Source organism: Pelodiscus sinensis, chromosome 4 (assembly GCF_052426305.1).
Source record: "Pelodiscus sinensis isolate ZL-2025 chromosome 4, ASM5242630v1, whole genome shotgun sequence".
In the NCBI taxonomy this organism is placed as follows: Eukaryota; Metazoa; Chordata; order Testudines; family Trionychidae; genus Pelodiscus; species Pelodiscus sinensis.
This window is the reverse complement of record NC_143055.1, coordinates 66,668,596-66,694,918: the sequence shown is the minus strand read 5'-3', so window position 1 is coordinate 66,694,918 and position 26,323 is coordinate 66,668,596. Positions and strand designations below refer to the sequence as shown.

Sequence of the window (26,323 nt, the reverse complement as noted above, 5' to 3'; positions counted from 1 at the left end):
ACATACCCCTAAATGTCTTCTAAACCCAGTAAACAGTGGAAGTGTTGGTAATGCTAATAGACAATATTGACCTTCTGTGTCCAGCAGAATCTCTGGTTTGGCACCAATCAGGTCTGGGGAGTACCGGATTAGAGAGGTTCAACCTGTAGTAAGATTAAAAATTGTGTGTGTGTGTGTGTGTGTGTGTGTGTGTGTGTGTACACTAAGAGACATAGCATAGGCAAAGTTCTGTTCTGATGTAAGATGGTGCAAGTCCACTTCCTTTAGTGGAGGTCAGCCTATCTTTACCAGGGCTAAATTTATTCCATAAAGAATTCACAGAAATTTTGTTTTTGCATAACCTATTCTCATAACTCCAGTCATCTGAAGAAGTGGGTTGTGCCCATGAAAGCTCATGATACCATCTACATGTTTTGTTAGTCTATAAAGTGCTACCAGACCATTTGCTTGGTGGGTGCCCCCCCCCATAACAGACTAACTCGGCTACCCCCGAAGCTCCTAGTCTTATATGTTTTTTCTACCCCATCCCCTAAAATTTCTTTTGCATGTACAATGTGTAGTTGTATCCTGTAGGTTTAGTCAATCATTGTTCTTTCTGTAAGCTTTCCTTACATAATAAAACAGTTTCCTGGTTCCCAATAGAGCCAGTGTAATTGCACCGCCAAGTAAACTCAGAGAAGATTGGAACAAAAAATTGTGACATAATTGTTTAAACCCAAAGGGTGTTTGGGTAATAACAAAAATGTATCATGGCAGAAATAAGAACACAGTTCTTATTGCAGGAATGTGAATTACCCCCCACTTCTAAATTTACTGGGTTTTGATGTACTCATTTTAAAAAGTACATTTAGTTCTCCTTGTCTGCAGATGATTTGCCTGAATAAGGACATCAGATTCAGACCCACAGTGTCTCTTCCTGTTCTTCACTAAGGCCTTGACCCAATAAATCGCTTACCCTGGTATTTAACTCTGAGATACATTAAGTGAAGCTTGTTTTCAGCAAAATATTTAAATATGCTTGTAAAATCAAGTGCATGACTACTCATACTTAAGCAGGGTCTGTAAGCATGTGCACACCTTTAACTGAAGCCTTTACTGAGAAGACCTACCATATTTTCCAGCATATAAGGAGACTGGGCGTATAAGACGACCCCCTAATTGTCCAGTTAAAACATAGGTTTTGGCCTATACTCGCCGTATAAGACTACCCCCCCCCTTCTGAGGCAACACCATTTAATAACATCAGATTTGATTTAAATAATTTTAATTAAAATGATTTTGACTTACCGGTACTTAAAATCCTTCAAAATCCTCATTATGTTCATCCTCTGACATCATAAGTTCATCAATGACATCTTGTGGTACATTTGTAAGACAGTCATCATATGGATCTAATTCCGAATCAGATGGTGTGGCTTCAGCTTCGGCTTCCCCTTCATCTTGCCACAAGAAGTCGTCCTCCATACCATCCAAAGAATTTGATATGCCACACTTCTTGAAAGACTTGATTACTGTTTCTGCATCAATATCATTCCAGGCTTTTATGACAAAGTTACACAAAACATCCAATTGAGGCGCACGCATGTTTCCTCCTTTTGTGAATGACTTTTCGCCGCTAACCATCCACTCATTCCACTGTTCTCGAATGCGATCTTTAAATGACTTGTTTAGGCACACATCCAGTGGCTGTACCAATGATGTCAATCCTGCAGGAATAACTGCCACATCTGTGTTTATTCTTGCCAGCCTTTTTTTTGTGCTGGTTGTTAAATGAGCCCTGAACATATCCCACACCAGTAGGTTACGTTCTTGACGAAGTCCACCTGGTCGCCTACTCCATACATTATCAAGCCATAGCTTTACCCCTTCTTCATCCATCCAGCCTTTTTCATTCACAGGTACAAAAACTCCAACAGGGAACTTGATTTTCGGCATTGTTTTTCTTTTAAAAATAATCATTGGTCTTAGTTTGGCGCCATCAGCTGTACATGCTAGTGTTAGGCCCTAGAAAAAATAGGCCTAGTGCAGTTATGCTAAAGCAAATGTAACAAAGGTTTCTGGGTAGTCCCTGGGCAGAACTGGAGATAGGTTCAAGCAGGGACACACCCTACACGCTTGCTCAAGTTGGCAAAATGAGATAAGCAAGAAGCTGCATTTTTGTACCTGCTGTGATGAGGAACAGTTTGTTTTGAGAACTGATAAGAAGACTCCCTGTTTCTGCTCTCCCCATTTGTTCTAAACTCCCTGTTTATGTTCTCCTTTGGCCATAACAAACTGTCTCCTTATTGCCCAGTACCTGTCTTTTGGGCTGATAAGAAATTGCTGATGCATTATGAATTGCTTAAGGCCATGATGTATAGTTGGCCAGGTATGCATGGGTATTAGAGGTTCTAACTGATAAAGGGGGGTTGGTTGCTTGGGCGAATAGTCTATGACGCGACGGAACTGTCTATATAAGCCTACCTGTAAATGAAATCGGGGCTGGTTCACTTTGGAGACGGGCCGCTCTCTATTGTTGTGTGCACCATTCAATAAAGAGCTTGTGATTGGATCTTGCTGGTGTTGCCTGTCTCTTTGCGGTCAGACAACGAACAGAGGCTGTCCGGGTTCGAGTCCCCGACACTAGTACCACTGTAAAACTGGACTTCTCATGTCCTGTTGTTTTAATTAACACTGTTTTTGCACCTTTTGGATTAACAGTTTTATTTCCAACCATATCGAAATTCATAGGAGTTTCATCCATATTTCCGATCTGACTTAACGCATAGCCATGTTTCTTGCACTGTTGTAATACACATCGATGGAAAAGACTTACTTTGCCATTGAGATCTGCAGGTAATTTTTGTGCAATTTTGGTCTTTTGCCTCAGTACCAGATTATGCCTTTCCAAGAACCTAGTACACCAGGATACAGTGGCCTTAAATCCTTTGCTGTGATCTGGGTTAGATTTGGCCCACTGAAGTGCAAACATACGTATTTTGTTTCGTGTCACTACATAACCATTTTGATGATGCTCATGCACCATGTCTGCTACGTGCTTTTCAAGTTTTGACCAATGTGGGGTGCCTCTTCTTAATGCACACTTACTACTTGGCATACTCTTTAATGCATCTTCATTTGCTTTCCAGTCTCGGACCATCTTTTCTGTTACTCCATATTGACTTGCAGCAGCACAGTTATTATGTTCCTTGGCAAAGTTTACAACTTTCAGCTTGAAACTGGCTTAAAATTTCCTTCTTCTTGCTGGAGCTATGATGGGGTCTTTTCCACCAGCCATTTGTTGTACACCCACTTATAGAACGTCCCTAATCTTTTAGGCCGCTGGATGTGCGGTAATACAGTACTGTAGCTTCGGCTACATACAGAACGTCCCTGTGCTGATACTGTATGTACCGCGCTGAGCCAATCCCGGCAAGCGGTGTATTCTATTAATGCATACAAAGCCTGCTCGGATTGGCAAAGGTTGTAATAACCCGCCTCTCTGATTCAGCCAATCCGAGCAGGCTTTGTATGCATTAATAGATGACACCGCTTGCCGTGATTGGCTCAGCACGGTACATACAGTATCAGCACAGGGACGTTCTGTATGTAGCCGAAGCTACAGTACTGTATTACCACACATCCAGCGGGCTAAAAGGTAATAATAGGGACGTTCTGTATGTAGCCGAAGCTACAGTATGTTTATATCTGGCGTATAAGACGACCCCCGATTTTTTGGGGGGATGTTTTTTAGTATAAAAAGTCGTCTTATACGCCGGAAAATACGGTATTTATGTCTTCAAGGTTAAGTACAGACCTGAGGGCTTTCCTAAATTAATTGGATCTATGAGGAGGGCTTTCAGTTGCTCTGATTCTAGAGAACATTTAAGCATTATGCTTAAGTACGTACTTAAATTCTGCAGACTCCAATTCAATCAGATGCTTAAAGTTAAGTATGGACTTAAATGCTTTTCTGAACAGAGGTGCTTCCTTGAATTGGTGCTTCTAGCTTTCATCCTAATAAAAAGGTTGTATTAACCCAGAGACTTCTACCAGTTTTCCCTACTCCTCACTATTTCCCCCCCTCTCTCTCTCTCTCTCTCTCTCTCTCTCGCACACAGACAGAGAGAAAGCTGCCTTTGCACTTGGTTCTTGCACTTTTACAACATCTCAGGATGACCACCATCATCATCATACATGCCACAATGCCATCTCCATCCTCTTTCAAGCTGGGCCAAAAACATAAAATTAGGAATATGTGACCGATTTTTTTTTTTTTTTTGTGTGTGTGTTTTTGTTTTTCCCCTTTGTTTTGTTTGTCTATTTTTTTTCTTTTGTTTGGATAGCTGCAGTTAGATCTATAATCACAAAACTCTACCCCCTCACCCCCCAAAAAATCCAGAGCTGGTTGATTCTTAATGTTTTTTTATGACTGGGAGGCATGTTATAGGGACACTAATTAGTCTCTGGTGATCAAGAAATTAACTTTTTCAACTCCTCTACCTTTTTCCTTACACAGGTGCTCTAGGAAATACTCAACATTGTCTGTGTGGGCGCTGGAGGAGAGTCGGGTCTAAACATCCAACAACATAAGGAAACTGAGCTCCAGGCTGGTGAGCTCTGTTACTCATTTTCTTACATTAATTTTCTTTGCACTGTCCCTTGCTGGCTGTACCCGTATTTCTGCTGAGTTATTTCCCTATTTTATAGCTTTCCTAGGCCTGCTAGAGGTGGGAAATGTATCTTGAGCTGCTCGGGTTTTTTGTTGTTGTTTTTTAAAAGTAGTTCAGTTGCAAGTCTCATAATTTTTAAGGTGAATTTAATTTTCACTCCTCCCCCAAGACTGAGCAGTTTCTAAGGTTCATTGGCATGTTTTATGAGTATTTAATTTTTGTAATGGGAAATTTTTAAAGAAAATCAAACAGGAACAAATCCGATATGGGATCTATGTCTTTCAATCTAATTCTAGTTATTTAGTATTGAGCTGAGGCTTTAGGGAAAATTTTGGCCACTCTTTTTTACTTGGGGGTATCTCTATACCATTGAGAGACTTAAACATCTTTGTTTGCTAAGACACTCAACCTGAGAAACTGAAGAGAAACAAATGTCAGAACACATTTTCCTTACAAACAACTGTTTATCTTGAGCATTGATGTTTTCAGGTACTTTCGAAAAAGTTTGAGCTGAAAATAATAAACAAATTATATTTAAGATATAGTGGTGTAATACAGTGCATAGAAGCACCTTCATCTATAGAACCATTTTCCTCGGGGATCCTCACTAGCTCTTTCTCAAAGCAGCCTTGTTCTTAATGCATTTATTTCCCTGTATGCCTTTCATGGGAAGAAGCTAGTTCTACTAAATTTGACAAACTTGCTGTTGTAAATTTAATTTAGGTATTTTGTAGTTTATTTTCCACTCACCTGACTGGTAAGCATTTGTAACTTTTGGAATGGTGTGGGTTCTCCTCCTCCCCGCCCCCCCCCCCCCCCCCAGCTTTTTCCTTTATTTTTCACATGGCAGGGGGAAGGGGACTTCCCATTTTTACTCTTTAAAATGGGAATAAGAAAATAAGGTTTTAGCTGTGTTTAACCTGGTTATCAAAATGGATGCCATTGTGACCAGCATCAGATATTAAACTGGGTATTCTGGACTCAAAGTAGAAATCTCAACAGCCTAAGTTAATACTGCCAGGCTCTGTGGCTATGGATTGTACACAGAGAAGGACATAGCACACACCAACCTGGTGAATGGATTACTCCCTCTGCACTGAAAATCTCACCCTATACCTACTGAGGCATGCTACAGCTCAAATCTTGAACAATTCCCTAGTTCTATGATGTCAGCCAAGATGACAGTTAGCAGACTGAACCAAGGACCCCCAAAGATAAATGCATGAGTCACTATACCTTGTGTTTGGGAGCCAGGCTCCATAATTGTGACCTATTTAAAAAAAGAGTTGCCTCCAATTTGAATTGGGCTAAGCAGAGAAGCCTGGCACATACTCTCCAGTGCATTACATGTGTGTTCGAAAAGGTGGTAAAGCTCCCTGGGGCCCCTGCTTCATTCAGTGAATGAATAAATGTGAAGATGGTGTGACCTATAGCTGATTTGGACAGTCTAAAAAAAGTATAATTAGCATTGGGTATTTAATCAAAATTGCCAACATAAGCAAGCACTCTCGCACCCCACTAACCACAAAGATGACTGATTCAAAAACAACTAGTCAACAAGGCTACATATTTTTCACTTATGGTTTCCAGTGAGAAGTTCAAAAAATGTGACACTTGCAAGAAAATATATATAAAATTCAGAGAAGATGTGAAGGAGGAGTTTAATGAAGATTTCAGCCACCAATGGCAGGGCCCAAAACACAGAATAACGGTGTCGTGGTGATAATACTTCTGCATATTCCACACATGATATTTGTGTGGTCTTCTCACATTTGCCATCATGGGCATCTGTTTTGCACATGGGAAAATTCAGATTGAGACATTATATAACTTGCCCAGAGCCATAAAAGACTTAACAGAACTAGGTATGTAAAATGATTTAAAACTAACTGTAAAACTGTTAGAACACTAGTGGATACACAGTTACACATGTTGTGGGCTCTGAGTATAACACTTATACTGTAGAGCTCTCAATGCAGCCATGTAAGCTTTTTACTGCAGAGCCTGCAGTACAGGGTGGCAACTGGCTCAGTAGGAGTAGGGCTGGCAGCATGAAGCTGGCATGCACCTGTGAAGAATGTAATGATAATGGAAACCTATAAACTGATGCTTATCAGTTAATCATTTAAACAGTTACACCTTTACATCCCTAGTACGAAACAGGATTAGCTCTCAAGAAATCTTGTTTCTTCGGCCTGTGCTCAACAAGTAGACTTCCATTCTCTTAATATAATGCTACTTTATTTCATTTCAAAAGTTGTCAGCATCCTTTATTTCTATAAAAGGAAATTATTTGAGAAACCATGATAAATATGAAGTCTATTGGAAAAATCTATTCTTTCCATTTTTCAGACATTTAGTTTGATTAGTACAATTTAGAGAGAGAAGAAAAAATCCTGGTATTTACAGCTATCAACAAATCTAAGTTAGTAACATTAAAAAAAAATCAGAACTACTTAGATATTAAGTTGTGGATAACATATGTGCATACTTACAGAACTACTTAGATATTAAGTTGTGGATAACATATGTGCATACTTAGAGAACTAACTTGTTTGCAAATTGCTTTACAGATGGTACTAATTAAAATCACTTAAAATAATTATAGGAGCAGATTAAATCAGATGTTTAGTCTAATACTGTAGAGCAACTGAATTAATTATAGAAGACAAGACTATCGCTTATTTCCTAGATAGAAGACCAGACTATTGCTGAATTGCTTAACTGCTTTATTATAATTTATTTCATTTCAATTCAAGTAGTATACACTTTTCATTTGTTAGGTTAATCTTATCTTTTTTCCTGGCTGCCAATTTTTTATTCTAAGTGTGTATTATCATCATCATACCACCTGACATAAAATGCTCTAACAATCGCTGAAGAGAAAAATATTCAGTATCTAACACTGTAATAAAAAATAACTTTCATTGTTAAAGGGGGCATAAATAATTCATTTGGGGAGTGGTATCCCAGGAGGCTGGGTCCCAAACTACATTCTCCTTGGACCTGAAGAGCTTCAGTTGCTATACTCCTTCTTGGGTAGGGGGGCCTTGCCTGGGTGGAACTGGGGAACTGGCCCAGCAGGACAGAGTGGTGAGAAGCCTCAGAGAACAGGAAGGCAGGTGTCAGTGACTTGATCAGCCCTCTGGGAGGCACCCCCAAGGAATCTCACCCCATCACACCTGTATGTCCTAATGCTGACCTGCACTTTTGCAGCCACATTGATCTCACAAGTCACTTGGGTGTAACTGAAATTTTTCTCATTTTATTGCCCTTCATCTCTGAATCCCTAAACATTTTCCAAATGTGAAGGCAAAAATCACTATGAAGTCTAACATGCAAGACATTTTGTCTACAATTGAAAGAACCATACCTAGGCTATTAGCGCTGTTCTTCAGTAAATCTCAAAATTCTTTTCAAAGGAGAGAGAAAATCATTATCCCCATTTTACAGATGGGGAACTGAGGTAGTGAAGTAGATTGTCTATAAACAGAGCTGAGAATGAAACTCAGGTGTAGTGAGTCCTAATCCAGTGCTATAGAAGCGAGACCATACTTGTAGCTACCTCTGTAGAGAAATATGACTGCTGTACTGTTTATCACTGCACAGCAACCTTTGAAAAAGTTTACTTCAGAAGGCAAAGAAAAAATAACTGAAACAAATTTAGCTTGGCTGTGAACAGAATTGGAATTTGATCCAGACACTGTAGTTAACAGAGGTTAGAGTAAACTGAAGATGGAAGCAGAATATGATCCTGCATCAAAAATTACTTATTACCTTTTTTAAGAAAAGATTTAATTTTTAATGTTTGGGCATACTAATTGCTGCGTCTATCAGGCCATCTCAATTCAGTGGGGTGTACGTCTAGACTACAGGCTTTTGTCGACAGAAGTTTTGTCGACAGATTCTGTCGACAAAGCTTCTGTTGACAAAGAGCGTCTAGACTACATTCAGTTCTGTCGACAAAGCAAGCTGCTTTGTCGACCAAACCCTGTAGTCTATTGCACCCTAGATGCAATAACACCTTCTGTCGACAGAACTCTGTCGACAAAAGGCGTTATGCCTCGTAAAATGAGGTTTACCAGCGTTGACAAAACTGCTGAGTTTGTCGACAGAACTCAGCAGTAGTGTAGACGCAGGTATAGTTTTGTCGACAAAAGTCCACTTTTGTCGACAAAGCTCTGTAGTCTAGACACACCCATAGTGACACAGTTCTGTCTGCTTAATTGTCATAACACAGATTGCCTCATGCACCATACCAGCGTTAAAAAATAAGTGTGTTCATATTGCAATACTTTCTTTTCCTTTCTCCATAATTCTGTTTGCATTCCATAATGTAAAGAGGGATAACTTTAAAATCCTACAGTGTCCAATGTGTTTCCAGTATAGATTTTCAATGAGTTCCAGTCTTCTAGCTGACAGGCCTCATGAGAACATATTGCGACTGTAGATAAATACAAAAATATCTTAGTTAACCATCTGATGAGAACTCTTTAAGGCTTATTAGTATGCAATATTTATAAGAAGCAGGAGACATTTACCCCTGAATGGTTCCCAAAGAAAGATGTTTTATTACCCAGACTGGGTATCGTGTGGAAATTTTCATTTTAAATTGTCATTTTAATCTTACAAGGGATTGGAAGGCTATCCACTGATAGAAGATTTAATTGCAACTCACATTTGTTCTTAGAGTGAATAAATTCCTGGAATATCTACTACTATTATTCCCAGTATAGTGCTTTAATTATTGTTGTGATTGGTGTATTTTACTGTGTAATGGTATTTAGCAAACAAGTACAAGAATCAGAGGAAAATTTTATATCAAATATGAAACATGCATTGGAAGGCAGGGCCTACATGCAGAATACATTAACCAGGAAATTTTAAATGTCAGTTTTCAATAATATTGTAATTGCAATAGCTGTAATAATCAGCATGGAGTATTGCCATCTGTGTATAGATAAGGGAAGACTGAGACATTGTAATTCCAGTAGGAAATTCAAAAATCTGGAAAGTAACCAAGGATAGGCCAGCTGGAAGAAGAGGCAGTCATTTTTAGCTGTCAAATTATGCCTTTTGGATGCCCAACTCTTCTTTAGTTAAAATAATCTTTAATAATTTTCAAAGTCATCTTGAAACCAAAATTCTGAGGTTTTTTTTTTTTTAAATTTTTAATCTGTATTAAGGAAGGAAACAAACACGGAATGAACTCTTGGCCCTATTGAAATCAATAGGAGTTTTGCCATTTATGTCAATAGAGCCAGGTTTTCAATCATGGTTTCTAAATTCACAGGCATATGCAGTCGTTGAAAGTGGATAGCCCAAGTTCTTTAAATAGAGGACATAGCGGTTTATAAGACTGCTGTTGAGATTTTCCTCCTATGTTCTGCACTGAAGAGAGAGAGTTATAGATGCCATAATAAATATTTTAGTTGTTTCGGGTGACTGTAAACTGAGGAGGGGAGGCAAACTGACATTCCTGAAGCCTATTCACTAAAAAGGAACAGTATGGGAAATGGCAGTGCAAGCTTCCACATCCTGCTCAGCCAGCCTGACTACATTCTGTCCTGGAGAAACCAATTTTAGGGAGTGGAGGCAATTTATTCCATGCTTCATATCCGTTCTGAATTAACTCAGAAGCTGTAAGGTGTGGTGGTCTGTCCATGGACAGAAATTTGATATCCCCATACACTGATCAAGTTGTAACCATTTTTAATCACTACCAACCTGGTTGGATTTGTTGTAAGGGAGAGGTTAAAAGTGCTGTCCTAAAGACAGCTAATTCCCCTCTCTACGCAAGGAAAAATTAAATGAGAAAATACAGAGGGTCATATCTTCAGCTGGAGTAAACAAACAGTGAAGTCCAAGAAGCTATACTGATTTACACCACCTTAGAATCTGGCCCAGAATATGAAAGGCATAGCACCAATGGTCTATTCTGAGAATGCAAACTTATTCTTTACATAGACAACCAAGGTACATGGTTTTTAGAAAACTGAGCCCTCTTGAAATATCCCTCAATGCTGACACCTGCTCTAGCAAGTCTAAAACTATGCATTTGTAAGATTTCAGTATGCCACAATGTGTTATGCAGTTTCTATACCTTGAATAGCTTTCTGAAGCACCAAACCATTATTTATGAAGCAATAAAGATGTTAAGTGCTAAGGAAACACATTCTTAGGCCCACAGTTGTGTGATGCAAAGTGACTTTCGTAGTGCAAAGTTTGACATTGTATGATGTGTCTAAATGTCAGGTATGTACTGTGAATATGGAAGAAATATCAAGCCATTTTCTCAAGAAGTTGCATAATGTAGCTTTGAGAGAAACATAGCGCTTAGAGGGTTTTGAAAGCACCTACTGCCAAAACAAACACTTGAGAAATTGTCTCAAGCAGATGAGTGTAAAATGTTCCTCTTGGTTCTGCTGTTTAACAGTATAACAGAGCTTTTAGTGCTATGGGGTGCTATTTATTTATTGTGATTTGCCTAATGACAGTCTCTTGTGGTGATAATAGTTCAAGCTTCTTGAAAAGTGGCATCCTAATATGCTATTGAAGGCTGGCTGCATAAGGTAGTAGCTATGCCAGAAAATATTCTTGTTCCTCACCTGGGTGACTTTCCAAAACTTTCCTCCTCACCTTATTCCCAAGAGCCTCTGCTCTCAAATGCCAATTAACCAACTCCCTTCCAGTGAAAAACAAGAACACCATGAAACCAAACTAGCCTCACCATCCCTGCTGGATGGAATACCACCTCCCTTAATCCTGGAGCTGTAATGTAACTAGTTTGCCTTGATATCAAACACCTTGCCACTTTCTCCCCTTAAGTGCGAAGTATGCTCTTCCCACCACAGCATGAGGTAATTCCATAGAGCTGTTCAGTCGCATTCATTCAGTTAGTCACCACGAGAGAACTGGATGTTGTACAAATGGGAAGTGAGGGACAATTGCAGGAATGACTGCTAAAAGGGGAGTCTTCCTATGTAAAGCACAGGTAGGAGTAGATAGTTGGCAATATGAGGAAGGAGTCCTTGGAAGGAGGGTTCCAAGAGGTCCCTGGAAGCATTTTAGAGTTGAGTCAATGAGTCAATGCTGTTTGGGTGTAAAGTGTCTCTAATTCTTACTAGTACTATAGGATTGGACAAATACTATAATACAAATATTTGCATGTTTAAAAAAAATGCAGTTCTATGGAATGAAGTGTAACCCATTATGCTGCGAGTACCATCTGCCATGACCTATTTGAACTGTAACCCCTTCTCCACTACATTTGATCATACCCCATTATTTTTAGTGCTCTGAAAAATTTGATTCTCCTAACTTTCTAAAGACTTTTTTATATATATTTTTTCTCTTAAATAGCAAAATCTAAGTCAGAATTCAAACATCTCCAGTTTCTCCACAGCGAGAGGCTATCTTCATTAATATGCAAAATGATGTTGTTTAAAAAGAAGGTTGTATTCCTTTAGTCAAGGGAAAGCATAGTTAGCCAAAAGCAGCTTCTTAGGTTGATAGTAACTTGTATGTGTATACTCCCCTGACACTTGAATATTTCTCCAGTAAATCCCCCCTTCATTTTCCTCTGAAGTAGAGAGATTAAGCGTGTTTTCAAATTGTTTTCAGCTTTATACTGTTTTAGTTCTGGAATAAATTTCATTGTCCTTTTAACTGAAGTTGCCTTTTAGCTTTATCGTTCTATTCTGTGGTGGGTAGAACAAATTCTACTGCAACGATAACTTTAGTGTTGAAATTTCAAATCTTATGAAAGCTTTCATCCTGCAGTTTTAATTCACCCATAGTTATAGTAAACTATCAATGCTGCTGGGTGTAATGCTAGGCTTTTCAAAAATCTTTTTTAAAATACCTTTTAGTACTTCATATAGCTAGCATGGTAGCTTGGGACCTATCAATCAAGTAATTTAAGATAAAATGTTTGTGGTAGCATAAGGTAAGTCACAAATGGCCCCTGTTTCTAATGGAGGAGATCATGGTTTGCTGTACTGTGTGATAATAGGTTAATGATGATGTATTAGTGTGTCATCAATTATATGGACAGTATAGTTTGTATTGTGTTTAAAATCTCCATTCCCTTACACAACGTATGATATGGTACCAAGCACACATCCCGCCCCCTTAACAAAAACCTAGTCTTGTGACATCCTCAGCTAGATGTAGACAAGCCCCCAAACTCTGGGATTATCTGGAAACATCAGTGTGAGCCCTACATTGTTTAAGGTAGTGGCCCCCAACTACTGGTGGACCATGGTCAAAGAGCACTTGCAGTCAATCACTGAGACTTCAGTTCCCGTGCTGAAAAGCAGAGTACAGGGTCCCATGTGTGGAGAGGGCCCCCAGAATTCCATTTTCTGGAGAAGAGGTCAAGTATGACACCACAGTTCCAAGGAGGACTTTGTCTGAGGCCAGGAGTGAGAAGTGTTGCTATGTCAGTAGCATCCTTTGCTAGGCTGCTAATAGGGTACTGCTGGTTTTATTTTCATAGTCTCATTTCCAGCTTAGATTGTTTTCAGATGACCTAAATAAGAAGAAAATGGCATGCCAACTAATACTAATGAAATCTATTGTTGGGGCCATCCAGAAGTAGGGTAAAGAACTCTTAACTCTCCTGAAATCAGGGTAGCTTTGTATCTTATTACTGCCTCTGATGGCATTAGCAGTGCCACAAAACAACACTGTTTACAAGCCATCACGTATGCTGCCTCTACCCTTGTAGGGCACAACTAGCAACAATTTGTCTTCACAAAGACCCCAGTCCAATGTCTTCCCCACACCTCTGAGTTTTTGGGAAGGTAGATAAGGGCCACTGTAATTAACATCCACAGCAACCATGCAATGACATTTATGGGATTTCACTCCACAAACAGATCACCAGGAAATCAGAGTGCATAAATGATTTCACTCTGATTGGAAGCTATCTGCTCCAAGCTGCCAGCTGTAGTTGGAGAATTTTTTCCCCTCTTCCCCTCCCCCGCTATATGCTAGAGAGGGGCCCTCTCAGCATTTGTCTTTCCCTAAAGAACAGTTGAATGAAGGAGTGATAACTTGTAATGTATAACCTGTACTCTAACCCCTAAAACTTCAATAGGGGACTACTCATCACAGTGGAGTATATTAGTTCCAGGAAGGCCTGCTTGTTAACTCTTCAGACATCCAGATGGCAATATCGTGGATTGGTCTCAGAGAAGATTTTGGAGACGTGTGATATGAAGGTGCTACCTATGCTAGTGCAGCTTACAAGATCATATTTGTAGAACAAGTACCTAAACCTTCAGGGCTTGTTCACCTCTACTGACAGGATCTTTTGCTAATAAAATTACAGTATTAAAATATCTAGAAGGCCAGATTCTGATCTGGTTCGAGTCTAGATGAGCAGCATTTAGTGAAGCAACCATGCTGGCCCTGAACCAATTTCCTCCTCTCTTGACCCTTGGCTGCACTAGTGTTCAGCCTAGTCTATGTCATACTTAAAGCAGTCAAATGCTGTTCTAAATTACAGTAACTATACTAATATCCTAGTGATCCATGTGCCAGCCAATATTCACTGGCGTTCATTGCACCCAGCTTAGCCCCCTCTCACCTCTGGTCAATCTCCAGTGTCTGAATATTGTGGTGGGTGGTACTGGCTTTCTCAGACGAATCTTCTGCTGCTCCGTCCCTTTTGCACCGCTGGAGTAGTGCGAGGACAGAGGTGGAACTGACAACTGCTCTTCTTATGATCTTATAGCAGAATCTGCTTCCAAAGAAGATTTACAAAAACACCTGCCCCTACAAATGAAATACATATCAGAGGTTGGGATTTTTTTAAAACAAGTGTTTACAAATTAAGTTTCTGGCTTTGTATGATAGAATCAAACCTCATTAATTACTGTAGTTACAACTGCAACTTTGGTCTACTTCGTCTTTTTTAATCAACATTTATCATGTACAAGTTGCACTAGGTGGCTGTAGAGTTAAGTTACCTATCTGAGAGTGAGGCACTGGCTAATGTAGTTCAAGTATAAACAATATAAACAAAACCTGTATAGGTTGAAAACTCAGGAAGCTTTTCTCAGAAGCAAATTACTTTCCCCTAGAAGAAAGCTTTACCCCCTCAAAATGAGCATGCCAATAGTGTGAACTGCATCCGCCCTGAATGAATGAAAACCATATATATTGGCTATTATAAAGATGTATTCTGGAAGAAAAGGGAATGTGAAGGTGTCAGAAGAATGACAATACATGCAGATAAAAATGACCCCACAATTTAAACCTGGATCTAGAAATGCTCAATATTGGGTTTTTAGGATTAGAATTTCATAAAGTTTATAAAGCTAAACAAATATCAGGAATTGAACTCTGATCTCCTGTTCCCCATCCTCTATTTCTGAGCTGTTCATCACAGCCACGAGCTTGGTACAAGCCCATCTTTGCATGCAATTTTTTGGCAGTATTGCTCCGTCAAAATATCTAGGTTAAGAATACATTACCATTGCACTTTTTAAGAACTCAGGATATGCAACTTCAAATCTCCCTCTCCCTTAGCTCTATGTATATTACATAATTCTTAATGCATGGAATTGTCTCTAATCTGAAATATTATCCATTATTAAAAGCCATGTACACCTATTCAAAATGATGGAGTGTTAGTATGTAAGACTTCAGGCCCAATTGTGTTCTCAGTTTACTAGTTTTATGCTACAGTGACTCCCTCACCTTAACTAAAGTTAATCATGATTTATGCTAGTGGAAGATTTTAAGCAAGTCATTAATGTTGTGTTGACTCTTCTGAGCTAAAGAAAACTCCTGTTATACTAACAGAAACCTCCTTGCAATGTATCCATGCATTTGCATCAAGAGTCTGTTGTGTTGAAAGTAACCTATTTCCTGCCAATGGAAGATTTCCCTCCCCCTCCCCCCAGTTATGTTGCGATCTCAAAGAGAAACTGAATGAACATGAAACCCTACATTTTTAGTAAACTTAGACAAAAGGATGACGTGCTCCATAGTGCAAACACGTAGGCATAGACTGTGGGCAAACCAGGACATTTATATTTATACTTTTTGGGTCCAACCAGCGTTCTGATTTATTCATGCAAAGAAATGTCATATTTCTAAACATAACATGAAAGCCCTAAATGTAACCAAGAAAAGGGTAATAGTTGAGTGTGGTGTTTTAATGTTAGGCTAATTTGGAGAACCAGGAAACAGCAAATTCCATTGACTACATTAAAGATTACCTTGAGGTTGTAGGCATCATATCTGTATAGTGCAGCAAAAAGTGATCATGATCAAAAGCACTTCCTACTCAAAAACATAGCCTTTCATGACACAAGTTTTTTTATTTCTCTTTCAGACACAAGAGTGATCTGTAAAATTCAATGGCATGTTAATCTCCACTAACATACATGACCACTTTTACATTTGAAGCTTTGTGACCATTATAAAGGGGCTTCCCAGCAACCTGCATCACTAGTTGGAAGTTGGCAACCTTTGGGTGTACAGTGCTGAGTTAAGCCTGTGTCTCCCTCGACGTGTCTCAGCTCCTGAGCATCCAGTGCCCACCCACAATTTTCCACTACTGAGACAGCTACATGTGGCCTGATGAAAACTATCACAGTGTTTCTGTGTGAAAGGATCAATATGCACAGCTTGCAAAGCAAGCAATTTCAAACTGGGAGTATTCTTCACAAATTGATTTGTCCCTTTAAAATGTGCCCTCAATTTTGCAAAAATGTAAATCTGAAAATCTAAGTATCATGTAAAATGAACTGCCACAAAAAAGTTAATCTGGAGACTGGTAGACCGAGGGACTTGGGTGACTCTGCTCTGTGAATGGGCGCTCGTTAATATCCCTGTCCCCAAATTCCAGCTCGAACAGCATCCATGAAATTGACAAGAATGAACACCACAGGTTGGCGCTTCTGAAATGAAATTTTGGAGGATCACTGTTTTGCTGGTACATTGCAGTGAATTTGTTTTTGTTTTGAATTGGAACAAAATCAAATTAAAAGACCATGTAACACCTGAGAAACTGCAATCCCCGTATTTCATCCAGAACTAATACTGAGCACCTCCTGGATGTTTCAGTGGAAAATAAGGATGGTTATGTTCTTGCAGGAACAAATTCAGAATTATAATTCCTGCATCACTTAAGGGGGTAGGGAACATCCAGCCCATGGGCCAGATCCACCCTGTGACAAGTCTCCATACCATGGGCCAGAAGCTGAGAGCCTGGGTTGCCCCATAGGCTGGAGCTCTGAGGTCTGTCTTGTGGTGATCAGGGAAGCACTGCATGCTGTCCTTGCCTGCAGACACTGACCATGGAACAGCATCCAATGGGAGCTGCAGGGTAGTGCCTGCAAGAAGAGGTAGCACGTGGAGCCACCTGTCCCCCTCCCAGGAACATGCCAACCATTTCCAGGAGCCATATGGGTCCAGGGCAGGAAGGGAGCCACCACTCAGGTGCCACCAATCAGGAGCCACCTGTGGTAAATGCCCCACACTCCTTCCTGATTTCCTCAAACCCTGAGCTTCCTCTTCAACTTAACTCCCTTCCAGAGCCCATATACTGCACCTGCAGGCCAAAGCCCTCTCCTGATCCCCAACCACTTATCCTCTGCCCCACCCCAGGCCTTCTCACACCCAAATCCCCAGCCCTGAACCCCTTCCTGTATCCAGACTCAGTCCCAGAGCCTACAGCCCCAACCCCTTCTCCAGCACCCGGATTCCAGCCCAGACCTGCATCCCCATGCTCCCAACACCCCTGCTCTGAGTCCTCTCCTACATGTCAAAACTCTTTGTCCAGGCCTAGAGCCCACACCCCCAGTTGGAGCTCTCACCCCCTCCTCAATCCTACCCCTCCCACATCCTTAACCCCGAGCCTCTCTCCCAGTGGGGCTGTGTGGGGCCCACAACTGACTCTTCTTTTTTTTCCCATGATAGGGGAAAGGTTCCCCACCCATGCTATAAGAGATAAATCACTCCTTTGTAATCTCTTTGGCTGGGCATCTCAAGAATGGTATTTCAGCTTTTTTCTTTTGAGGGGTTTGTTAGACTTTTACATTGTATGTAACTAAGCTCTCTTAGCATGGTGATGGATGTTCAGATAGTATGCTATCTCAGCACCATCCACATAAAATCAATAGCCACCATAGCAAATGCAGTGCTGAACATCTCTTGCCAAGGGTTGTGCGCCCCCAGTTCCCATTTGGTTTCAATGGAAATTAAGGGCGCTCAGCATCTTGCAGGATCAAGTATTTATTGTTTTTATCAAGAGTTACATGTCCATGTGAACAGTGTAGCAAGACAACATGTATATGCAAGAAAAGCATACGTTAGCTATGCTTCCCTTAAGACCTATCATCAAGGATCTCTGCTATAGAGAAAGATGTGCAGTTGAAAAGCAGTAGGAAGAACGAGAAGGATTTTAAGATTACTGTAAATTAAATTTTCTCTAATGTTTAAACTGTAGTAATAGATAATGTGAAATCAGGAAGATAGCCACTCTATTGGAGAATGATAGTGGCTGGGAAGAGGTTACAGAAGGATGCTTTTGGAATTAGGTCAATGCTATGCTCTGGAAAAACTATAAAGAATGCAGTAGTTGGCAATGTGCATCTTTATGTATGTTTCAGTGGTGAGCACCCTGAGGGCTTGATCCTCTGAGATGCTGACTGCAACCATCCATATTATGTTCAGTGGGAATTGATGTTGCTCATCAGTTCAAGGAAACTAAAAGAGAGGTATAGAAAACTTCATTGCTACCAAAGAGAACTGTGACCTCTGTTAAAGCACATGATCTGCAATATAGAGAAATGTAGTGTGTGATACTCTGACAGTTAAAATTATAAGCAAACCACCCCCTCCCCCCGCCAAAAAAAAGCGCTGCCACTGCTTGCTGGGCTTTCTCCCTTTTTAAATTATCTTACTTCGGAGCCAAATTCTAGCCTCCATACATAAACAATCCCCATCCATTAAAATAAATAGAAATGGATACAATGAACAGTGTCTGAGATTACAATTCCCAGTTTTAAAGTCTTCCTGGAATGTTATTCCTGGAACATTAAAAGTAATACTGGACTCCATAAAAGTTGTAGAGTCCTATGACAAACCTTATTCAAAATGCTATCCAGCAGTATCCATTACATTTTCACGGGTTACTATCAAAAGTTACTATAGTGTTATCTGTGATAACATAGCATTTTCTTTGTGCTTAAACCAGGAGACTTGCATTATTTCAAATGCTGCTGTCAGGTGACTGTCAGTAAATGCTCTCTTTTCAATGGTAGCTATGATATAGCTTTGTTAGAGGTCAGCAAATAATTAGAAGGGTTTTTTTGTTTTGTTTTTTGGTGATTACATCTTGTTTATATGAAGCCCCTCACAATTCCACGTATGTTGTTTGGTTTGATTCCTAACCTGTTGTGTAATGAGGCAGCATGCTGTTCAAAACACCAGATGTTACACCCCAGGGATGGCCGCTCTTCATTTGTGAACAATATGATGCCTATGTATATAATGACAAATTATGCCTTCTGTCACACTACAAAACTCCAGTACAGTCCTATTGATGTAAAAGTGACTTCAGTGATTCTCCATGCGAGTAAATGAGAGCCAGAATTTGGTCCACATTTTGTATAATGTTTCTGAGAGTCAAAAACATGTATTTTTTCACTGTTCAATTTTTGGAGCTGACATTATCAATATAAAGATGAAATAGGGCAGAGTTGAATATTTGTAATTTAGCCTTGAGAGCTTTACAGATGTCTTATGCTGGGAGCGAATGTCATGTGAAGTTGTATGCAACTTGGATAGGTTTTAATTTGACTGCTCACATAATCTACCATATGGCCATTCTGTCCTTGATTATGATCATTTGGCACAGAAAATATGTCATACACCAGCTTTTCAAAGAAAACTTTTTTGTGAGTGGGAGGAAGGGCAGTGGGTACTGTAAATTAAAAGGGCTATGGATTTGTTTTTCAAATGTAAGTAACTCATATATCAGCTCAGTTTCTATGTTGGAATATATACCAAACAATCTCAAAGGTTCTTTTTTTCAATTTTTCTCATTAGAATCAAAATCTGAATTTTTGTTCTCTCAATTTCAGATAGAATCTAACAGTGAAGTTTAAAGAGGTCTCTACTTTTTGCCTCTTTCCACTCTGTCAGAGTTGATCTTTCCTTGAATTTTTTTCAACTCTTGGCTTATATGACTGTACTCCCTGGTTTTTCATTCTTAGACGCATAGAACTATAGAGCTGGAAGAGACCTTAGAAGGCCATCAAGTCCAGCTCCCTGCCCAAGGCAGGATCAATACCAATTAAATCAACTCAGCCAGGGCTTTGTCAAGCTGAGACTTAAACAACTCTAGGATGGAGACTCCACTACTTCGCTAGGTAACCCATTCCAGTGCTTCACCACCCTCCTAGTGAAATAGTTTTTCCTAATATCCAACCTGGACCTCTCCCACTGCAACTTGAGACAATTGTTCTTTGTTCTGCCATCCGTCACTACTGTGAACAGACTTTCTCCAGCCACTTTGGAACATCCCTTCAGGAAGTTGAAGGATGCTATCAAGAATGAAGGCCCCCTCACTCTTCTCTTCTTCCGACTAAATAGACCCAACTCCCTCAGCCTCTCCTCGTAGGTCATATGCTCCAGCCTCCTAATCATTTTGGTTGCCCTCTGCTGGACCCTCTCCAATGCATCCACATCCTTCCTGTAATTGGGAGCCCAGAACTGGACACACTACTCCAGATGTGGCCTCACCAGAGCTGAGTAAAGAGGAATAATCACATCTCTGGGTCGACTGGCAATGCTCCTCTTAATGCAACCTAATATGCCTTTGGCCTTCTTGGCTACAAAGGCACACTGTTGACTCATGTCCAGCTTTTCATCCACGGTAATCCCCAGGTCCTTTTCTACAGAACTGCTGCTTAGCGAGCTGGTCCCCAGCCTATAACAATGCTTGGGATTCTTCCGTCCCAAGTGCAGGACTCTACACTTGTCCTTGTTGAACCTCATCCGATTTCTTGTGGCCCAATCCTCCAATTTTTCTAAGTAACTCTGGACTCTATCCCTGCTCTCCAGCATATCTACCTCTCCCCCTAGCTTAGTGTCATCTGCAAACTTGCTGAGGGTGCAATCCATCCCCTCATCCAGGTCATTAATAAAGATGTTGAACAAAACCAGTCCCAGAACAGAACCTTGGGACACTCCGCTAGAAACCGACCGCCATCCTCACATCGAGCCGTTGATCACTACCCGCTGGGCCCGACCTTCCAGTTAGCTTTCTATCCATCTTGCATTCCCTTACATTTATCCAATCCACATTCCCTTAACTTGCTGGCAAGAATATTGTGGGAGACCGTATCAAAAACCTTGTTAAAATCAAGATATATCACATCCACTGATTTCTCCATATTCACAGAGCCAGTTACCTCATCATAGAAGCTATTCAGATTGGTCAGGCATGACTTGCCCTTCATGAATCTATGCTGACTAGTCTTGATCACCTTCCCCTCTTCCAAGTGCTTCAAAATGGATTCCTTGAGTATCACCTCCATGATTTTTCCAGGGACTGAGGTAAGACTGACTGGCCTATAGTTTCCTGGATCATCCTTCTTCCCTTTCTTAAAGATGAGCACTACATTTGCCTTTTTCCATTCATCTGGGATCTCTCCCGATCACCACGACTTTTCAAAGATAATGGCCAGAAGCTCCTCAATGACATTTGCCAACTCCCTCAATACCCTCGGATGTATTAAGTCCGGACCCGTGGATTTATGTACGTTTAGCTTTTCCAAATAGCTCCTAACCTGTTCTTTCCCCACCAAGGGCAGTCCACCTTCGTCCCATATTGTGTCACTTAGCACATTCGTCTGAGAGCTGACCTTGTCCATGAAGACAGAGGCAAAGAGAACATTAAGTACTCCAGCTTTCCCCACATCATCTGTCACTAGGTTACTGCCCTCATCCAGTAGGGCCCCACACCCTCTCTGATCACCTTCTTCTTGCTAACATGCCTGTAGAAACCTTTCTTGTTATCCTTCACATCCTTTGTGAGTTGCAATTTCAATTGTGCTTTTGCTTTCCTGATTACTCCCCTGCATTCTTGAGCTATACATTTATACCCCTCCCTAGTCATCTGTCCAAGTTTCCACTTTTTGTAAGCTCCTATTTTGTGCTTAAGTTCACCAAAGATTTCCCCGGTAAGCCAATCAGGTCTCCTATCCTATTTGCTTCTCTTGCTACGCATTGGAATGATTTCTTTCTGTGCCTTCAATAAGGCTTCTTTAAAATACTGCCAGCTCTCCTGGGCTCTTTTCCCCTTCATGTTAGCATCCCAGAGGATTCTACTCATCAGGTCTCTGAGGGAGTCAAAGACTGCTTTTCTGAAGTTCAAGGTATGTATTTTACTACTCTCTTTTCTTCCTTTGGTCAGGATCCTGACATCTACCATCTCATGATCACTGCTTCCCAGGTTGTCACCCAGCTATACTTCCCCTATTAGCTTCTCCCTGTTTGTGAGCAGCAGGTCAAACTGCACATGACCTCTGGTCGGATCCTTCAACACTTGTACCAAGAAGTTATCCCCAACAATCTCCATTGTTTTCTTCCCATTCTTTTCCCATTGTCCTCTTTGGTGGGTCTTCATAATCCCTTCTCCCTTCTCTGTTGCTCTCATTCAAGGTGTTGCCCTTGGTCCCTGCCCTCATAACATTCTCCTTCTCATCTATCTCTCATGGCTTCAACGAGAAATTCTAAGCATTATTCCCATAACCTCTCTCGAACTCTTATTCCTTGTGCAGTCTAACAATGCACCTCTTGCATGTCCTTTTGACATCCCAAACTCACTCTTTCCAAAATTAAGCTTATCTACTTGTGAGCGCTGTTTTCTGTCTCTCTTCTCCTGCACTATTGTCAGTTCCTGTGATTGCCTTCAAATTTCTCCTCTTTTTCTCTTCCTGATCAGCTCTTCTTTAACATTGCCAAAACTGAGCAATTTAATTTCTATCCACATTGGTTGTGGGTTTTTTCTCTTGCAAGACACTCAATCAAATCTTTAAGGTTTGAAAATACCTGGAGAAGGAATCTCAACTTTTCCTTCAATAAGGAACCTTTTTCCTTTCTTGCTACCTACACAATGTTATCTGCTATGGCAGGTGGTCTGGGGAATGGAGGTAGGCCTACTATATTGCCTTTATCCTGTGCCTTTAGGAATTAATTGGCACATCTATCCTCCTCCAATCCCTCTCCTATGCTGATAAGCCCATTTCATGTTCTAGGAAAAGCTGCCCTGATCTGCTCTTACGTATAGCTTTTTCAGTGAAAAACAGAATCCACTTCCCAATTTCTTATGTTGCTATCTTCTAGAGGTCATTGGTCTACTTCTTAACCAGTTCTAATGCTGTTGGGTTCTGAAATTCCTCTGGTGATCTCACAACTTTGGCCTAAATTTTATAAGCCCGCTGCAATATAGTATGCCCTGAAGTGCAGCCATCAGTGCCACCCCCTTTAATAAAATCCAATGAAGGAATTGTCATGTGGTTATCCTTGAAAAGGAGACCAGATGTCAGAAGTAGTAAAAGGACTTAGTTCAACCCTGAACTGGCATGCCATTAGGTGGTGAATTGCTAGTTAGGGAAATGATCATTTTTAGCTTAAACATCGAAATATATATGAACAAAAGCCTGAACTCTGAACCTGAGAGTTTTAACAATCACTAAATCTAGGAATGTTAATACTGTACACTGATATTCCAAGAATGTGTGATGTCCGATTGTAAATCACTTTGGCTACGTCTACACTGGCCCCTTTTCCGGAAGGGGCATGTTAATTTCAGAGATCACAATTTCAGAGATCGCAATAGGGAAATCCGCGGGGGATTTAAATATCCCCCGCGGCATTTAAATAAAAATGTCCACCGCTTTTTTCCGGCTTTTAGAAAAGCCGGAAAAGAGCGTCTACACTGGCCCCGATCCTCCGGAAAAAGCGGAGAAAAAAGCCGGAAAAAAAGCCGGAAAAAAGCCGGTGGACATTTTTATTTAAATGCCGCGGGGGATATTTAAATCCCCCGCAGATTTCCCTATTGTGATCTCTGAAATTAACATGCCCCTTCCGGAAAAGGGGCCAATGTAGACGAGCCCAGTATGAATTTTTTGTTAGTTAATATTGTTCTAAATACAATTTCTATCTGACACCTTCATAGACAAATGAAAGTCAATCTATGAATGAGAAATCAAGGCGATTGACCACAGAATCATGTGCACACAGGAAAAAAACCAGATTTGGCTGGACAGAGTCCAAAACTACAAAGACGCTGAAGCCAAGCAGAAGTAAATCAATGGCCTACTGAAAACCAGTGAAGAATTTAGTGTCAGAAAATGTAGGATTTAACTGCTTAATTTGTCCCTGATATCCTTCCAATAACTTGAAGCTCTGTGTCTATATGGTCTTCTATGTTGTACTCAAGTAATATAGATTCCTTTCCTTTCATATTTTTTCCCATGATAATGCAAAAATTTCTATCACTTGTATGGAAACAATGGTCTCTGATTACTTTGGAGTACCAAAATATTGTGGAATTTCAATTCCATGAAAAATGGCAAAGTTTGGGAATTTTATCCAGGTTCAGGATGAACATTTTTTTTAAATCTCAAAAACATTTATAGAATTGAAACGGTTTCCTGGCTTGCTTTAGTAAGCAAATTTTAATATTGATAAAGGGAAATACCATTATACACTATGCATAAATAACCTGTTGGCAAGAAGGTCCACAGGATGTGCTGAGCCCAAGAGCATGGTGGTGTGAAAAATGGAATTGATATTTATCTGGATAATCAAAACATCCACAGTTACACTAGAGAGTTAAACACAAATTAGAAGGGATATCCTGCTTTAGATCACAAGCCAAACTATAATTGTCCATTATTAGGACTTTTGCATGATCTTCTCCTACAATCTTCAAAGCATTTATACACAGAAATAAAGTTGAACTTTTATCTTCTGTACCCATGAACTGTGGCAAACTGGCTAAGTAAATTCACTCTTCAGAGACCCTAGCAATAAAAGACAGATTGATAAGTTTAAGAATTTAATAGTTGTTTCCTGTTTGGTTTTGGCTTTTGTTCCTTTGAGACAGCTGTTGTTTTTAATATAATGTTGCCTATAATTTAGCTATAAAACGATTAAACTGCATTGCAAGTGCATAAATTCATAATGTACAAAGTGAACTCTGAGAAGTTATATTCTCTGCTCCAAAATTTTTCTTGATCACGTTATATTACACAGATCCAACAAATTTGGCTTTATTTCTGGTCTACTTCATTCATGCAGTTCAAGCACATTTATATTGAACTGTCTCTTCAAAGTACATTTTCTTGATTACTTTCATATTGTTCCTGGCACATCAGTAGTAAACACAATGAGAAAATATTGGTTTTGGAGAAAATATTTTCTTGAAAGTATGAAAAGTTTACATATGAAAGATGAAAATATATTTTGGTAGTGGTGTGGCATTAACACATTTAAAAAAACCCACAAATATTGACAAGTCTTTAACATTAGGAGTATATATTCCAAAATGTTTTCCTATATGATATGCTACTTAAAGAATCTTGCATCCTGTGGATCAAAAGTTTATTTAACGCTAATATTGCTGTAACTTAGATTGGAAATACTTTTTAACAGTAAAATGCACTGTCCTGCTGCTGAACAATATTGTTTGTTTGTTCATAATGCCTCCATATTTTCTTATCATTTGCTGAAGATTCATCCAGCAGAAGACAAACAATTAAATGATAAAGTGAGGCCAGTTTGGATGTACATTATTAAAGATGTGTTGATAGCTAATGATGTGATTTTAGCATATTTATATCAGGCAAAGCCACACCTTCATGAAAGCAAGCAAATGCTTTTATTCCTAGTTTCTTACTTATATGTGAACTGCTCCCAACATTTTGAAACAACAAAGACAGTAGTAGTAAATCACTAAAAATTCTCCTTTCTTTTTTCTGTTCACTCAAACTCTCAAAATTAATGGTTCCTACCAGTGCCTAAACTGGTATCACTTTAAGAGTACTATCCTCAAGTTTAATATTAGATTAAAAACCAATTCCACATGTAATTTACTTTATCTTTTTTTGTTAGAGGAAAAGTGTCCAGTTAATCAATTTCTTTCATAATCTGTTGAGCTTTAAGGGAGATAAAGTGGGGTTTTTTTCAAGTTTACTGCAAGCCTGTATTTTATGATTACCTATAAACTGAATTATAACTACATCAGAGATTATACAGAATGGCTTTGTGATAGTTCTTAGTGAAGATGGTGAATTTTTTTTTTTAACCTGGTAGTCTCCTATTTCCAGTACTAGGATGTTCAGAGGGGATGGCTTAGAAAACATCTGTAGTACTGACTTAACAAACTGGATTAGAATGCAAAAGTATGGAGGTAGCTTTTCTAGACACGCTCTAACTTCACAAGTTCATGGATATGACATTTTATATTGTTACAAAATGAATATACATAGGGTTCTTTAATAGTCTACAAAACAATTCTTAAAACATTTTCTTCCCTTGTGTATCTAATGGTTTTCTATGGCTAGGGATCATGTATTCTGGCTTGTTTAGGTATGGCAGGCAGGAGGAAAAGGGAAGAGTTGGTTCATTGCACA

At 39.8% G+C, this 26,323-nt stretch overlaps 1 long non-coding RNA gene across 2 annotated transcripts in view; it reads left to right on the top strand.

Annotated features, from left to right (window-relative positions):
- The window catches only part of LOC149524529 (uncharacterized), a 45,159-nt gene extending 19,721 nt beyond the window's left edge, over nt 1–25,438 (top strand). Inside the window, exons 2-3 of one of the 2 annotated variants that reach the window (XR_016349425.1) lie at nt 4,499–4,592; nt 23,863–25,438. This is a non-coding gene — a long non-coding RNA (uncharacterized LOC149524529). Of the gene's footprint in view, nt 1–4,498; nt 4,593–16,002; nt 16,765–23,862 lie in introns of those variants that run through there. The other variant, XR_016349426.1, reaches the window with a different exon arrangement.
- Nucleotides 25,439–26,323: the final 885 nt, after the last annotated feature.